At 46.1% G+C, this 15,453-nt stretch overlaps 12 non-coding genes across 12 annotated transcripts; 6 read left to right on the top strand and 6 right to left on the bottom strand.

Moving 5' to 3' along the window:
• Positions 1-864: 864 nt before the first annotated feature.
• Positions 865-937, top strand: trnak-uuu (transfer RNA lysine (anticodon UUU)). The gene has a single exon. It is a non-coding gene; the product is annotated as a tRNA-Lys (tRNA).
• Positions 938-1,401: 464 nt separating this feature from the next.
• trnak-uuu (transfer RNA lysine (anticodon UUU)) lies at positions 1,402-1,475 on the bottom strand. The gene has a single exon. It is a non-coding gene; the product is annotated as a tRNA-Lys (tRNA).
• Positions 1,476-3,263: 1,788 nt separating this feature from the next.
• On the top strand, positions 3,264-3,336 carry trnak-uuu (transfer RNA lysine (anticodon UUU)). Its single transcript has one exon. It is a non-coding gene; the product is annotated as a tRNA-Lys (tRNA).
• Positions 3,337-5,155: 1,819 nt separating this feature from the next.
• On the bottom strand, positions 5,156-5,228 carry trnak-uuu (transfer RNA lysine (anticodon UUU)). Its single transcript has one exon. It is a non-coding gene; the product is annotated as a tRNA-Lys (tRNA).
• A 1,575-nt stretch (positions 5,229-6,803) lies between these two features.
• Positions 6,804-6,876, bottom strand: trnak-uuu (transfer RNA lysine (anticodon UUU)). Its single transcript has one exon. It is a non-coding gene; the product is annotated as a tRNA-Lys (tRNA).
• Positions 6,877-7,430: 554 nt separating this feature from the next.
• Positions 7,431-7,503, top strand: trnak-uuu (transfer RNA lysine (anticodon UUU)). The gene has a single exon. It is a non-coding gene; the product is annotated as a tRNA-Lys (tRNA).
• A 1,244-nt stretch (positions 7,504-8,747) lies between these two features.
• On the top strand, positions 8,748-8,820 carry trnak-uuu (transfer RNA lysine (anticodon UUU)). Its single transcript has one exon. It is a non-coding gene; the product is annotated as a tRNA-Lys (tRNA).
• Positions 8,821-9,293: 473 nt separating this feature from the next.
• On the bottom strand, positions 9,294-9,366 carry trnak-uuu (transfer RNA lysine (anticodon UUU)). The gene has a single exon. It is a non-coding gene; the product is annotated as a tRNA-Lys (tRNA).
• Positions 9,367-11,282: 1,916 nt separating this feature from the next.
• Positions 11,283-11,355, bottom strand: trnak-uuu (transfer RNA lysine (anticodon UUU)). The gene has a single exon. It is a non-coding gene; the product is annotated as a tRNA-Lys (tRNA).
• A 668-nt stretch (positions 11,356-12,023) lies between these two features.
• trnak-uuu (transfer RNA lysine (anticodon UUU)) lies at positions 12,024-12,096 on the top strand. Its single transcript has one exon. It is a non-coding gene; the product is annotated as a tRNA-Lys (tRNA).
• A 472-nt stretch (positions 12,097-12,568) lies between these two features.
• On the bottom strand, positions 12,569-12,641 carry trnae-uuc (transfer RNA glutamic acid (anticodon UUC)). Its single transcript has one exon. It is a non-coding gene; the product is annotated as a tRNA-Glu (tRNA).
• Positions 12,642-14,542: 1,901 nt separating this feature from the next.
• Positions 14,543-14,615, top strand: trnak-uuu (transfer RNA lysine (anticodon UUU)). Its single transcript has one exon. It is a non-coding gene; the product is annotated as a tRNA-Lys (tRNA).
• The last annotated feature ends 838 nt before the right edge of the window (positions 14,616-15,453 follow it).

Here is a 15,453-nt window from a genome sequence, read left to right as displayed (position 1 = left end):
GGGCGGAGGTACAGGAGCCTGAGGACCCACACTCAACTATTCGGGAACAACTTCATCCCCTCCGCCGTCAGATTTCTGAACGGTCCACGAACCCACGAACACTACCTCGTTTTACACTATTTATTTTCTTTGAAACTTACAGTAATTGTATATCTTTTCTTCTGCCTCCAAACAACACATTTCACGTCTTACAAGTCAGTGATAATAAAGCTGATTCTGATGTAAGTCTCGGAACATCGTCTCCTGTGGCCTTTATAAATTCATAGAGAGTTTTTACAACACAGCTGTTCCAAAATTTTACCTATTTGGACATATCTATGTAAAATCCTCAATAAGGCAAGAGATATTGAAGGTGACCAGCTGTGCTTCTGGGGTCGACAGCACGTATAAGTCTTGAGGCATAAAGTCAGCGCCTGAACAGGGACTTGAACCCTGGACCCTCAGATTAAAAGTCTGATGCTCGACCGACTGAGCTCCCCAGGCTCTGGGGTACCTGCTGCCAGAGCGCCCTCTGCTGAGCTGAATAACACGCTACAGCCTGTGTGTGTTCTCTCTCTCTCTCTCTCTCTCTCTCTCTCTCTCTCTCTCTCTCTCTCTCTCTCTCTCTCTCTCTCTCTCTCTCTCTCTCTCTCTCTCTCTCTCTCATACTCTCTCTCCCCCCTATGAGTGTGTGCGTTTCTGTGTTGTGTATCCGTGTGTGTATCTGCGATGCTTGTATGTGGTGTGTGTGTGTATGTGCACTGTCTGTGTTCGTCTGTATGTGTGTTCTGAGACTTTCATTCACACACACACACACACACACACAAGCGGTGTAGCGGATGTAGTTGGACAGTAGAGGACGCGCTGGGCAGTATGGTCCCCGGAGCCTGGGTAGCTCAGTCGGTAGAGCATCAGACTTTTAATCTGAGGGTCCAGGGTTCAAGTCCCTGTTCAGGCGCGGACTTTATTTCACAAGGTTTGCACCCGCACTAATCCCAACTCCAGAAATGTAGTTGATCTCGTTCAAGATTTCTTATCTTATTGATGGATTTTAAGAGGTGTGTCCTAACAGAAGTATTTTTTTATATTTTGAAGTATGTTGTAAAAAATCTCTGCGAATTTATTGAGAGTGTAGGAGATGATGTCCTGACATTTACATCAGAATCTGGTTTATTATCACTGACCTATTACCTGAAATGTGTTGTTTTGCGGCAGCAGTACAGGGCAAACACAGATAATTACTTTAAGTAGTAGGTAGTGTAAACACGGGATAACCCAACATAAATATTTAAAATCAATAAAATGACTTTTTTAGACTATCCCTTTTTAATGAAATAATTAAGAACAAATTTGAATTCTTGAACATGATCAGATTTGCTCCTGGCGTTGAGTGCGGGTGTAAACCCTGTGATATAAAGTCAGCGCCTAGAACAGGGACTTGAACCCTGGACCCTCAGATTAAAAGTCTGATGCTCTACCGACTGAGCTACCCAGGCTCTGGGGTACCTGCTGCCCAGCGCGTCCTATGCTGTTCGACGTGGTAGACGAACCCATGATTGGTATTAGTATTGGTACTGGTTTATTATTGTCACTTGTCTTGCATACTGATCGTACAGCTCAATTCATTACACAGTGCAGTTACATTGAGTTAGTACACAGTCTATTGATGTAGCTGTCTGAATAACCCGCTGCACTGTGTTTGTGTGTGTGTGTGTGTGTGTGTGCGTGTGTGTGTCTGTGTGTGTCTGTGTCTGTGTCTGTGTCTGTGTCTGTGTGTCTGTGTGACATTCGCTGTGTGCATATGTGCCGTGTGTGAGTGTGTGTAACAAACACGGAAAAAGCACAGAACGCACACACACACAGACCAACACACACACACACACACACACACACACACACACAGAACATATATACACACGGACAAATCACATAGACACACAACACACAGAGACACACACACTCACACAGAGGGTGGGTGTGGAGAGAGAGAGAGAGAGAGAGAAATAGAGAGAGAGAGAGAGAGAGAGAGAGAGAGAGAGAATGAAAGAGTGAGGGAAACACGCAGTGCAGCCGGGTTGGTGAGACATCAGAGGGCGAGAAGGGCAGAATGTACCACAGAGCCTGAGTCGCTCAGTCCGTGGAGAATTAGACGTTTAATTTGAGTCCATCTTCAGGCGGACTTCACATCACAGAGTTTACACCCCATTTAACGCCAGTTGTAATGCTGATCTTCTTCAAGAATTCTGCGTCTTTTTAATTGTTCCTTTTAATATCTATTTTCTGTTTTAAAAGCTATTTTTATTGTTTTTATGTTATTTTGTTAAATCTCTGTACAAATTACAACGGGCTCAAGAGGTTCACATCAGAATCAGGTTTATTATCACTGAATTAAATTACTACAAATTACATAATAAATAAATAGGGCATAAAAAGAAATAACGAGGTATTGTTCATGTGTTCATGGACCGTTCAGAAATCTTATGGCGGAGGGGAACAATCTGCTCCTCAATTGTTGAGTGTGGGTCTTCAGGATCCTTTACCTCCTCCCCGATGGCAGTAACGAGAAGAGGGAGCGTTCCGTGTGGTGAGGGTCCTTAGTGACGGATGCCGCCTACTGAAACACAGAGAACACACACACAGAGCACAGAACACACACTAACACACAGGCCCACATACTCACACAACACACACACTGAACATACACACACTGACAGAACACTTACACACACTTTTATCGGGGACTTATCTACAAAAGACCATCAATAAGACGAGAATACTTGAACGAGGTCAGAGATGTTTCTGGCGTTGTGGGGGTGTAAACCCTGTGATATAAAGTCAGCGCCTGAACAGGGACTTTAACCTGCTCCCTCAGATTAAAAGTCTGATGCTCTACCAATTGAGCTACTCAGGCTCTGGGGTACCTACTGCACAGCGGATCCTCTGCTGTCTGAATAAGCGGCTACAGTGTGTGTATGTTCTCTCTCTGTCTCGCTCTCTCTATCTCTCTCTCTCTCTCTCATTATAAGGGAGTGGGAGTGAGTGGGCGTTTCTGAGTGTTGTGTGTCTGTGTGTGCATCTTCTGTGTTTGTGTGTGTTCTATCTGTGTATGTGCTCTGTGTGTTTGTTCTGTGGTTTTCATACACACACACACATACACACACACACACACACACACACACACACACACACACACACACACACACACACACACACACACACAAAGACAAGCGGTGCAGCAGGGTTATTCAGACAGCGGAGGGCGCTCTGGCAGCTGGTACCCCAGAGCCTGGGTAGCTCAGTCGGTAGAGCATCAGACTTTTAATCTGAGGGTCCAGGGTTCAAGTCCCTGTTCAGGCGCTGACTTTATGTCACATGATTTGCACCCTCACTAATCCCAACTCCAGAAACGTAGTTGATCTCGTTCAAGATTCTCATCTTATTGATGGATTTTAATAGGTATGTCCTAAAAAAAAGGTAATTTTTACATTTTGAAGTATGTTGTAAAAACTCTCTGCGAATTTATTGAGAGCGCAGGAGATGATATCCTGAGATTTACATCAGAATCAGGTTTATTATCACTGAGTTTTGACGTGAAATGCGTTGTTTTGCGACAGCAGTACATGGCAAACACAGATAATTACTGCAAGTAGTAAGTAGTTCACACGGGAATAACCCAACATGAATATTTATATCAATAAAATGACTTTGTTAGACTATCACCTTTTAAATGAAATAACTAAGAACAAATTTGAATTCTTCAACAAGATCAGATTTGCTCCTGGCGTTGAGTGCGGGTGTAAACCCTGTGACATAAAGTTAGCGTCTGAACAGGGACTTGAACCCCAGACCCTCAAATTAAAAGTCTGATACTCTACCGATTGAGCTACTCAGGCTCTGGGGTACCTGCTGCCCAGCGCGCCCTCTGCTGTCCAACGTGGTCGATGAATCCATGATTGATATTGGTATTGGTATTGGATTTTATTGTCATTTTTACTGAGGTGCAGTGAATAACTTGTCTTGCATGCTGATCGTACAGAGCAATTCATTATACAGTGCAGTTACATTGAGTTAGTTCACAGTCTATTGACGTAGCTGTCTGAATAACCCGCTGCACTGTGTTTGTGTGTGTGTGTGTGTGTGTGTGTGTGTGTGTGTGTGTGTGTGTCTGTGTGTGTGTGTGTGTGTGTGTGTGTGAGTTTCTCTGTGTGCATATGTGCTGTGTGTGAGTGTGTGTAAGAAACACAGAAAAAACACAGAGTGCACATACACACACACACACACACACAGAACATACACACACACGGACAAAGCACATACAGACACACAACACAGAGACATACAAACTCACACAGAGGGTGGGGGTGGGGAGAGAGAGAGGAAGAGAGAGAAAAAACACGCTGTGTAGCAGGGTTGGTCAGCCATCAGAGGGCGAGATGGGCAGAAGGTACCACAGGGCCTGTGTCACTCAGTCGGTGGAGCATCAGATGTTTAATCTGAGTCCGTGTTCAGGTGCTGACTTCACATCACAGAGTTTACACCCCATTTAACGCCAGTAGCAATGCTGATCTTCTTCAAGAATTCTGAGGTCTTTTTAATTGTTTCTTTTGATATCTATTTTCTTGTTTAAAAGCCATTTTTATTGTTTTTATGTTATTTTGTTAAATCTCTTGTACAAATTACAACGGGCTCAGGAGACAATGTCCTGAGGTTCACATCAGAATCAGGTTTAATATCACTGAACTAAATTACTATAAATTACAAAATAAATAAATAGTGCAGAAAAAGAAATAACGAGGTATTGTTCATGTGTTCATGGACTGTTCAGAAATCTTATGGCGGAGGGGAGCAATCTGTTCCTCAATTGTTGAGTGTGGGTCTTCAGGCTCCTGTACCTCCTCCCCGATGGCAGTAACGAGAAGAGGGAGGGTTCCGTGTGGTGAGGGTCCTTAGTGATGGATGTTGCCTTCTGAAACACAGAGAACACACACACAGAAAGCACAGAACACACACATACAGATGCACACATTGAACATACACACACTGACAGAACACACACACACACACACTTTTATCGGGGACTTAACTACAAAAAACCATCAATAAGACGAGAATACTTGAACGAGGTCAGAGATGCTTCTGGCATTGTGGGGGTGTAAACCCTGCGAAATAAAGTCAGCGCCTGAACAGGGACTTGAACCCTGGACCCTCAGATTAAAAGTCTGATGCTCTACCGACTGAGCTACCCAGGCTCTGGGGTACCTGCTGCCCAGCGCGCCCTCTGCTGTCTGAATAAGCCGCTACAGCGTATGTGTGTTCTGTCTGTCTGTCTGTCTCTCTCTCTCATTCTTTCTCTCCTTTATACTCTCGCTGCCTGCTCTGTGTGTGTGCGTGTGTGTGCGTTTCTGAGTATTGTGTGTCTGTGTGCATCTTCTGTGTTTGTGTGCGTCCTCTGAGTGTATGTGTTCTGTGTGTTTGTTATGTGGCTTTCATACACACACACACATTCAGAACACACACTCAGAACATACACACATACGGACACGCATGGAAAACACACAGAACACACACACAGACACACAAACACACACACACACACACACACACACACACACAAGCGGTGTAGCGGGTATAGTCAGATAGCAGTGGGCGCGCTAGGCAGCAGGTACCCCAGAGACTGGGTACCTCAGTTGGTAGAGCATCAGACTTTTAATCTGGGGGTCCAGGGTTCAAGTCCCTGTTCAGGCGCTGAAGTTATATCACAAGGTTTACAGCCGCACACATCACGAGAAACATAGCTGATCTCGTTCAAGATTTCTCATCTATTTGACGTATTTTATTAGATGTGTTCGATAAGAACTGATCTGTACTTTTTGAACTATGCTGTAAAAGCTCTCCAGGAATTCATAAAAGGTGCGGGAGATGATGTCCTGAGACTTACATCAAAATCCGGTTTATTATCACTGACATGACGTGAAATGTGTTGTTTTTCGGTGGCAGTACAGGGCAAACACAGATTATTACCATAGTTATTAAACAAGTAAGGAATGCAAAAATGGAAATAAAGAGGCAGTGATCATAGGTCCCTGAATCGCAGTGTAGCGGGTTTAGTCGGACAGCAGAGGGCGCGCTGGGCAGCAGGTACCCCAGAGCCTGGGTAGCTCAGCCGGTAGAGCATCAGACTTTTAACTGCGGGTCCAGGGTTCAAGTTCCTGTTCAGGCGCTGACTTCATGTCACAGGCTTTACACCCGCACTCAACGCCAGAACCAAAGCTTATCTTGTTCAAGAATGCTGAGCTCTTCTTAATTATTTCTTTTAAAACAGATATTCTAAAAACAAAGTCTTCTTTATTGTTTCGAAATAGTTATGCCGTTTAGTGTCTCCACAAATTAGAAACACATGGAAAGTTTGCACAACATCACTATTTCAAGTGTTTAACATCACTTTTATCGGTGACAGAAATCTCTGAAGAATCACCAATAACATGAGCAATCTTGAACGAGATGCGATTTTTCTAGCGTGTTACATTATCTATTTACCTTGTAACAGAATAAATTTACGTTTTTGTACTGTACTTCTGCCGCAAAACAACACATTTCATGTCTTACAAGTCAGTGATAATAAAACTGATTATGATGTAAATCTCAGGACATCGTCTCCTGTTGCCTTTATAAATTGGTAGAGAGTTTTTGCAATACAGCTGCTCCAAAATTTTACTTTTTTGGACATATCTATGTAAAATCCTCAATAAAGCAAGGAATCCTGAAGGTGATCAACTGTGCTTCTGGCGTTGACAGCACGTATAATACTTGAGGCATAAAGTCAGCGCCTGAACAGGGACTTGAACCCTGGACCCTCAGATTAAAAGTCTGATGCTCTACCGACTGAGCTCCCCAGGCTCTGGGGTACCTGCTGCCCAGCGCGCCCTCTGCTGTCTGAATAACACGCTACACCGTGTGCGTGTTTTCTCTCTTTCTATCTCTCTCTCTCTCTCTCTCTCTGTCTCTCTCTCTCTCTCTCTCTGTCTCTATCTCTTTCTCTCTCTCCCTTATACTTTCTCTCCCCCCTCTGTGTGTATGCGTTTCTGTGTTGTGTGTCTGTGTGTGTATCTGCTATGTTTGCGTGTGGTCTGTGTATGTATGTGCTCTGTCTGTGTTCGTCTGTATGTGTGTTCTGAGGTTTTCATACACACACACTCAGAACACACACACACATTCAGAACACACACACACTCAGAACACACACACACATTCAGAACACACACACACTCAGAACACACACACATACATACACACACGGAAAACACACAGAACACGCACATCCATACACACACACACACACACACACACACACACACTCACACACACACACACACACACACACACACACACACAAGCGGTGTAGCGGGTATAGTCGGACAGCAGAGGGCGCGCTGGGCAGCAGGTACCCCAGAGCCTGAGGAGCTCAGTCGGTAGAGCATCAGACTTTTAATCTGAGGGTCCAGGGTTCAAGTCCCTGTTCAGGCGCTGGCTTTGTTTCACGCGCTTTACACCCGCAGTCAACGCCAGGAGTAAAGCTGATTTTGTTCAAGAATGCTGAGCTCTTAATTAATTATTTCTTTTAAAACAGATATTCTAAAAACAAAGTCTTTTTTCTTGTTGCTAAATAGTAATGGTGTTAAATCTCTCCACAAATTATAAACTCATGGAAAGTTTGCACAACATAACTGTTTCAAAAGTTTAACATCACTTTTAATGGTGACATATATCTCTGAAGCATCTTCAATACTATGAGCAATCTTGAACGAGATCAGCGATGTCTGGCGTTGAGTGCGGGTGTAAACTCAGCAGGTCGGGCAGCGTCAGTGGAGAGAGGGGGGAGAGTCAATGCTTCAGCTGGAGGACTGAACGTCAGCCGTGTGGCGGTGTTCCTCCGCCAATAATGAGCCGCTCCCCAGGCCCTAGGTGTTTGTTCGAAAAAACAGAATCTTTGTTATTTTTTCTAAATAGGTATGTTGTTAAATCTCTGTGGTAAATCAGAGACCAGATCAGAGATTTTTCTGGCGTTGAGTACGGGTGTAAACCCTGTGATGTAAAGTCAGCACCTGAACAGGGACTTAAACCCTGGACCCTGAGATTAAAAGTCTGATGCTCTACCGAGTGAGCTACGCAGGCTCTCAGGGACCTGCTGCCCAGCGCGCCCTCTGTTGCTCAGCTACACGGTTTGTGAATGTGTGTCTGTGTGATTCTCTGTGTGTATATGTGTTCTCTCTCTCTCTCTCTCTCTCTCTCTCTCTCTCTCTCTCTCTCTCTCTCTCTCTCTGTCTCTCTCTCTCTGTCTCTCTCTCTGTCTCTGTGCGTTTTGTTCTTTGTTTCTCACGCACACATAACACAGACAAAACACATACAGACACACAGCACACACACACACGGAACACACACAAACGCATGCACACAATGCACACACAATGCAAACACACAACACACACAGACACAAACACACACACAGATACAAACACACACACACGCGCGCACACACACACACACACACATACAAGGTGCAGCGTGTTATTCATCAATGCACTCTGTACTAACTCAATGTAACTGCACTGTGTAATGAATTGATCTGTACGATCGGTTTGTAAGACAAGTTTTTTCACTGCAACTCGGTACAAGTGACAATAATAAACCAATGCCAATACCAATACCAATCATGGGTTCGTCTACCACGTCGGACAGCAGAGGGCGCGCTGGGCAGCAGGTACCCCAGAGCCTGGGTAGCTCAGTCGGTAGAGCATCAGACTTTTAATCTGAGGGTCCAGGGTTCAAGTCCCTGTTCAGGCGCTGACTTTATATCACAGGGTTTACACCCGCACTCAACGCCAGGAGCAAATCTGATCTTGTTCAAGAATTCAAATTTGTTCTTAATTATTTCATTTAAAAGGAATAGTCTAAAAAAGCCATTTTATTGATTTTAAATATTTATGTTCAGTTATTCCCGTGTTTGCACTACTTACTTGTTTAATAACTTAAAGTAATTATCTGTGTTTGCCCAGTACTGCTGCCGCAAAACAACGCATTTCACGTCATAAGTCAGTGATAATAAACATGATTCTGATGTAAACCTCAGGACATCATCTCCTGCGCTCTCAATAAATTCGCAGAGAGTTTTTACAACATATTTCAAAATGTTAAAATGATATTTTTTATGACATACATATTAAAGTCCATCAATAAGATGAGAAATTTTGAACGAGATCGACTATGTTTCTGGAGTTGGGATTAGTGCAGGTGCAAACCTTGTGACATAAAGTCAGCGCCTGAACAGGGACTTGAACCCCGGACCCTCAGATCAAAAGTCTGATGCTCTACCGACTGAGCTACCCAGGCTCTGGGGTACCTGCTTCCCAGCGCGCCCTCTGCTGTCTGACTAACCCCTTACACTGTGTGTGTTTTTCTCTCTCTATCCTTACCCTCTCTCACTCCGCTCTCTCTTTCTCTCTCTCTTTCTGATTCTTCGTCTCTCACTGCCCCCTGCTCACTGCTCTCTCTGCTGTCTGAATAACCCTGCTGCACCGCTTGCGCTCGTGTGTGTGTGTGTGTGTGTGTGTGTGTGTGTGTGTGTGTGCGTGCGTGCGTCTGTGTTCTGTGTAAGTGTGCCTGTGTTCTCTGTGTGTATGTGTATGAGCTCTGTGTGGGTTCTCTGTCTGTCTGTCTCTGTGTGTTTGTGAGTGTGTGTGTGTCTGAAAATCACAGAACACAAACCTAAAAACATTGAACACCCACTGAGGCTAAAACACTCACAGAGCACATACACAGACAGAACACACACACACACACACACACACACGCAAGCAGTGCAACAGGGTTATTCAGACAGCAGAGGACGCGCTGAGCAGTAGCTACGCCAGAGCCTGGGTAGCTCACTCACACTCGCATTCAACGCCAGAAGAATCTCTGATCTCGTTCAATGATTCTCATCTTACTGCTGAGTTTTAATAGATATGACCACGATCAATGTAACTTTTACGCTTTGAAATAGTTCTGTTGTACAAACTCTCTCTGAATGTATAAAGATCGCAGGGGAGAGATGTGCTGAGACCTGCACCAGGATCCGGTATAGTCCTGAGGAAGGGTCCTGACCAGACACTTTGACCGCTGCTTTTCTCCACGGATGCTGCCTGGCCTGCTTATTTCCCCCAGCATCACCGTGTCTTTCATCCACATACCAGCATCTGCAGTCCCCTGTTTCTCTGGGACCAGGTTTATCGGTGTTGTGGGGAACACCACAGAGATTTAACAACAGAACTATTTAAAAACACTTAGAAAGATTCTGTTTTTTAGAACATATCTTAAAGAAAATACCCAGGCCCTGGGGAGCGGCTCATTATTGGCGGAGGAACACCGCCACACGGCTGACGTTGAGTCTGCCAGCTGGATCGTTGACTCTCTCCCCTCCCTCCACAGACGCTGCCCGACCTGCTGAGTGTTTCCAGAGTTTCCTGCATTTACCGCGGGCGAACGGTTGTACCTGAAACAGAGAGCAACACTATCAGTGAGGTATCCCTCCGGCCCCCTTCACTCCATCCTCCACAGCCCTGGGGCACAGCCCTGGGGCATTCCAGTGTCTCAGTTCCTGCCGTCAGTAAAACTCCCAGTTCTGTCTCCACCGCCGACTTCACTGAGGGCCCGTCCCAGCACATAACGCCGAGAGTTTACATGGGTCGGGTAACCCAGGGCCCCGCCACCGAGAACACTCTGATGTTCAGCTCAGGACATCTCCCTCCTGCGCACCTACATAGAATGGAGAACAGTCTAGCACGGGACAGTCCATTCGGCCCACGATGATGTGCTGATCTTGATGCCGATTTGTACTAAATATCATCTGTGTGTCATCCATACCCTCCATGTGTCAGTCTAAAAGCCTCTTAAACTCCACCACACTACCCGTTACCACTACTACCCCGGTGACCCATTCCATGCCCATCAGTTCCTGCGTTAAAAATTTGTCTCTCACGTCGCCTTCAAACCTCCCCCCTCTGACCTTAAGAGCAGTGGTGTTTGACATTTCTACGCTGGGGAAGAGCTTCTGACTTCCAACACTTTAGACTCGGTATCTATCTACGTCATGTGGTTCTCTACTTGGGTAGAGCTTTTACAACACAGCTAATTCAAAACTATCTGTACCTTCCTGGAGAACAGGCAGCAAATATTACTAATAGGACCGGAGAAACAATTGATAAGACCTCAGAGATGTCTCTGGCGTTAGGATAAGTTCGCATGTGAAGCCTGTGACATGAAACCAGCACCTGAACAGGGACTTGAACCCTGGACGCTCAGATTAAAAGTCTGATGCTCTACCGACTGAGCTACCCAGGCTCTGGGGCACCTGCTGCCCAGCGCGCCGATTGCTGTCTGAATAACCCGCTAGACTGTGTGTGTCTTATCTGTCTCGTCCCTTCTCTCTCTCTCACTCGCTCTCACTCTCTCTCACTCTCTCTCTCGTTCTCTCTCCCTCTTATTCTTTTTCTCTCTCTACGTCTATCTCCCTATATGTGCTGTGTCTGTGAGTCTGTGTGTGTCAGTGTCCTGTGTGCGTGTGTGTTCTGTGTGTTCTGAGTGTGTGTGTGTTTGTGTGTGTGTGTGTGTTCTGTGTGTGTGTGTGTGTGTGTCTGTGTCTGTTCTCTGTGTGTGTGTCTGTTCTGTGTCTGTTCTGTGTGTGTTTGTGTGGGTGTGTCTGTTCTGTGTGTGTGTGTGTGTCTGTTCTGTGTGTGTGTGTGTGTGTGTGTGTCTGTTCTGTGTGTGTGTGTGTGTGTGTGTGTGTTCTGAATGTGTATGTGTGAATGCACAGAACACATACACAGACACACGCACGCACAAACGGCACACACAGCACTCAGAAACACACCCACACATACATACACGGGGGGCAGTGACAGAGAGAATAAGAGAGTGATAGAGAGACAGGGATAGAGAGCGAAAAAACACTCGCAGTGTTGCGGGTTATTCAGACAGCAGAGGGCGCGCTGGGCAGCAGGTACCCCAGAGCCTGGGGAGCTCAGTCGGTAGAGCATCAGACTTTTAATCTGAGGGTCCGGGGTTCAAGTCCCTGTTCAGGCGCTGACTTTATGTCACAAGGTTTGCACCCGCACTAATCCCAACTCCAGAAACATAGTTGATCTCGTTCAAAATTTCTCATCTTATTGATGGACTTCAATAGGTATGTCCTAAAAAAAAGTCATTTTTACATTTTGAAATATGTTGTAAAAACTCTCTGCGAATTTACTGAGAGCGCAGGAGATGACGTCCTGAGATTTACATCAGAAGCAGGCTTATTATCACGTACATGATGTGAAATGTGTTGTTTTGCGGCAGCAGTACAGGGCAAACACAGATAATTACTACAAGTTATTAAACAAGTAAGTACGGCTTAAACGGGAATAACCCAACAGAACTATTGAAAATCAATAAAATGACTTTTTTCGACTATACCTTTTAAAGCAAATAATTAAGAACAACTCGGAATTCTTCACCAAGATCAGATTTGCTCCTGGCGTTCAGCGTAGGTGTAAACGCTGTGATGTAAAGGCAGCGCCTGAACAGGGACTTGAACACTGGACCCTCAGATTGAAAGTCTGATACTCTACCGACTGAGCTACCCAGGCTCAGGCGTACCTGCTACCAAGCTCGCCCTCTGCTGTCCGACATGTTCCATGAAGCCATGATTGGTATTCGTATTGGTTTATTATTCTCACTTGTACCGAGGTACAGTGAAGAACTTGTCTTGCACACCTTCCGCACAGGTCAATCCATTACACAGTGCAGTTGCATTGAGTTAGTACAGAGTGCATTGATGCAGCTGTCTGAATAACCTGCTGCACTGCTGTTGTACAGTGTGTGTGTGTGTCTGTGTGTGTCTGTGTGTGTTTCTGTGTCTGTGTCTGTGGAAGTGTGTGTTGTGTGTGTGCTGTGTGTGCATTGTCTGCATGCGTTTTTGTGTGTTCCGTGTGTGTGTGGGTGAGTGTGTGCTGTGTGTCTATGTGTTTTGTCTGTGTGTATTATCTGTGTGTGAGAAACACACAGAAAGCACAGAACAGACACACAGACTAACACACACCACACACACACCACACACACACACACACACACACACACACACACACACACACACACACAGAGAAAGAGAGAGAGACAGAGAGAGAGAGAGAGAGAGAGAGAGAGACAAAGAGAGAGCACATAAACAAACAGAGAATCACACAGACACACACATACACAGTCAAAAGGACCACACTCACAGCTGTGTAGCAGAGCAGCAGACGGCGCGCTGGGAAGCAGGTACCCCAGAGCCTGGGTAGCTCAGTCGGTAGAACATCGGAGTTTTAATCTGAGGGTCCAGGGTTCAAGTCCCTGTTCAGGCGCTGACTTTATATCACAGGGTTTACACCCCGACTCTACGCCAGAAAAATCTCTGATCTCGTTCAATGATTCTCGTCTTATTGGCGATTATTAATAGATATGACCACGATAAATGTAACTTCTACGCTTTGAAATAGTTTTGTTGTACAATCTCTCTATGAATGTATAACGAGCGCGGGGATGTGCTGAGACCTACACCTGGATTAGGTTTCGTCCTGAGGAAGGGTCCCTGAAGCAAAACTGACCACCTGCTTTTCTCTACGGATGCTGCCTGGGACAGAGAGCAACATTCCCATTCAGGAATCTCTCCAGCCCCGGTCAGACCCAACTCCACAGCCCTGTGGCACTCCGGTGTCTCAGTTCCTGCCGTCAGTATAACTCCCAGCTCTTGCTTCCACCATCGAATTCACTCAGCGCCCTAACCAGCACACACCGCCGATAGTTTACAGGGGTCGGTTTAACTCAGAGCCCCACCACCGAGAACACTCTGATGTAGAGCTCCGGACATCTCCCTCCTGCGCACCTACATACAACGGTGAAGAGTCCAGCTCTTTCATCTGGTCCACCTCTGGGGTACCTGCACAGACACACAGACACAGTCTCACGCAATCACACACACACACACACACACACAGTCTCACACACACTCACTCACACGCACACACGTCACACACACACGCAGAACACATATAAACACAGACGCACACACACAGAGTCAGAAAACACACTCTCAGAATCGGTGATCGTGTTCAAGGATTCTTGTCCTATTGCTGAGAATTGCCTGACTAACCCCGCTACAGTGCCTGTGCTCTCTCTCTTTCTCTCTCTCATGCTTTTTCTTTCTTTCCCTCCGTGTGTGTGTGTGTGTGTGTGTGTGTGTGTGTGTGTGTGTCTGTGTGTCTGTGTGTGTGAGTGTGTGTGTGTTCTGAATGTGTATGTGTGAATGCACAGAAATATATACACACACTCACGCACAAACGGCGCCCACAGCACTCAGAAACACACCCACACATACATACACAGGGGGGCAGTGAGAGACGGAGAATAAGAGAGAGAGGGAGAGAGAGACAGGGATAGAGAGAGAAAAACACACGCAGTGTAGGGGGTTAGTCAGACAGCAGAAGGCGCGCTGGGTAGCAGGTACCCCAGAGCCTGGGTAGCTCAGTCGGTAGAGCATCAGACTTTTAATCTGAGGGTCCAGGGTTCAAGTCCCTGTTCAGGCGCTGACTTTATATCACAGGGTTTACACCCGCACTCAACGTCAGAAAAATCTCTGATCTCGTTCAATGATTCTCATCTTATTGCTGATTTTTAATAGATATGACCACGATAAATGTAACCTTTACGATTTGTAGTAGTTTTGTCCTACAAACTCTCTATGAATGTATAAAGAGCGCAGGGGAGAGATGTGCTGAGATCTGCACCAGGATCAGGTTTAGTCCTGAAGAATGGTCCTGACCCGAAATGTTGACCGCCTGCTTTTATCCACGGATGCTGCCTGGGCTGCTGAGTTCCCCCAGGATCACCGTGTCTTTCATCCACATTCCAGCATCTGTAGTCCCCTGTTTCTCTGGGACCAGGTTTACCGGTGCTGTGGGGAACACCACAGAGATTTAACAACGTAACTATTTAAAAACAATAACAATGACTCTTTTTAGAACATATCTATTAAAGGAAATACCCAGGTCCTGGGGAGCGGCTCATTATTGGCGGAGGGACACCGCCACACGGCTGATGTTGAATCTTCCAGCTGAAGCATTGACTCTCTCCCCTCCCTCCACAGAAGCTGCCCGACCTGCTGAGTGTTTCCGGCGTTCCCTGCCTTTACCGTAGGCGAGAGCCTGTACCTGGGAAAGAGAGCAACACTCCAATCGAGGAATCCCTCCGGCCCCCCTCACTCCCTCCTCCACAGCCCTGGGGAACAGCCCTGGGACACTCCGGTGTCTCGCTTACTGCCGTCACTATAACTCTCAGCTCTGTTTCCACCGCCGACTTCACTCAGGGCTCGACACAGCACAGACGTCCGATAGTTCACATGGCTCGGTTTATGCCAGCGCCCCG

The sequence above is a fragment of the Pristis pectinata genome, chromosome 44 (genome assembly GCF_009764475.1).
Source record: "Pristis pectinata isolate sPriPec2 chromosome 44, sPriPec2.1.pri, whole genome shotgun sequence".
NCBI lineage: Eukaryota > Metazoa > Chordata > Chondrichthyes > Rhinopristiformes > Pristidae > Pristis > Pristis pectinata.
The sequence above is the reverse complement of the archived record's forward strand: the minus strand, read 5'-3'. Positions and strand labels throughout refer to the sequence as shown.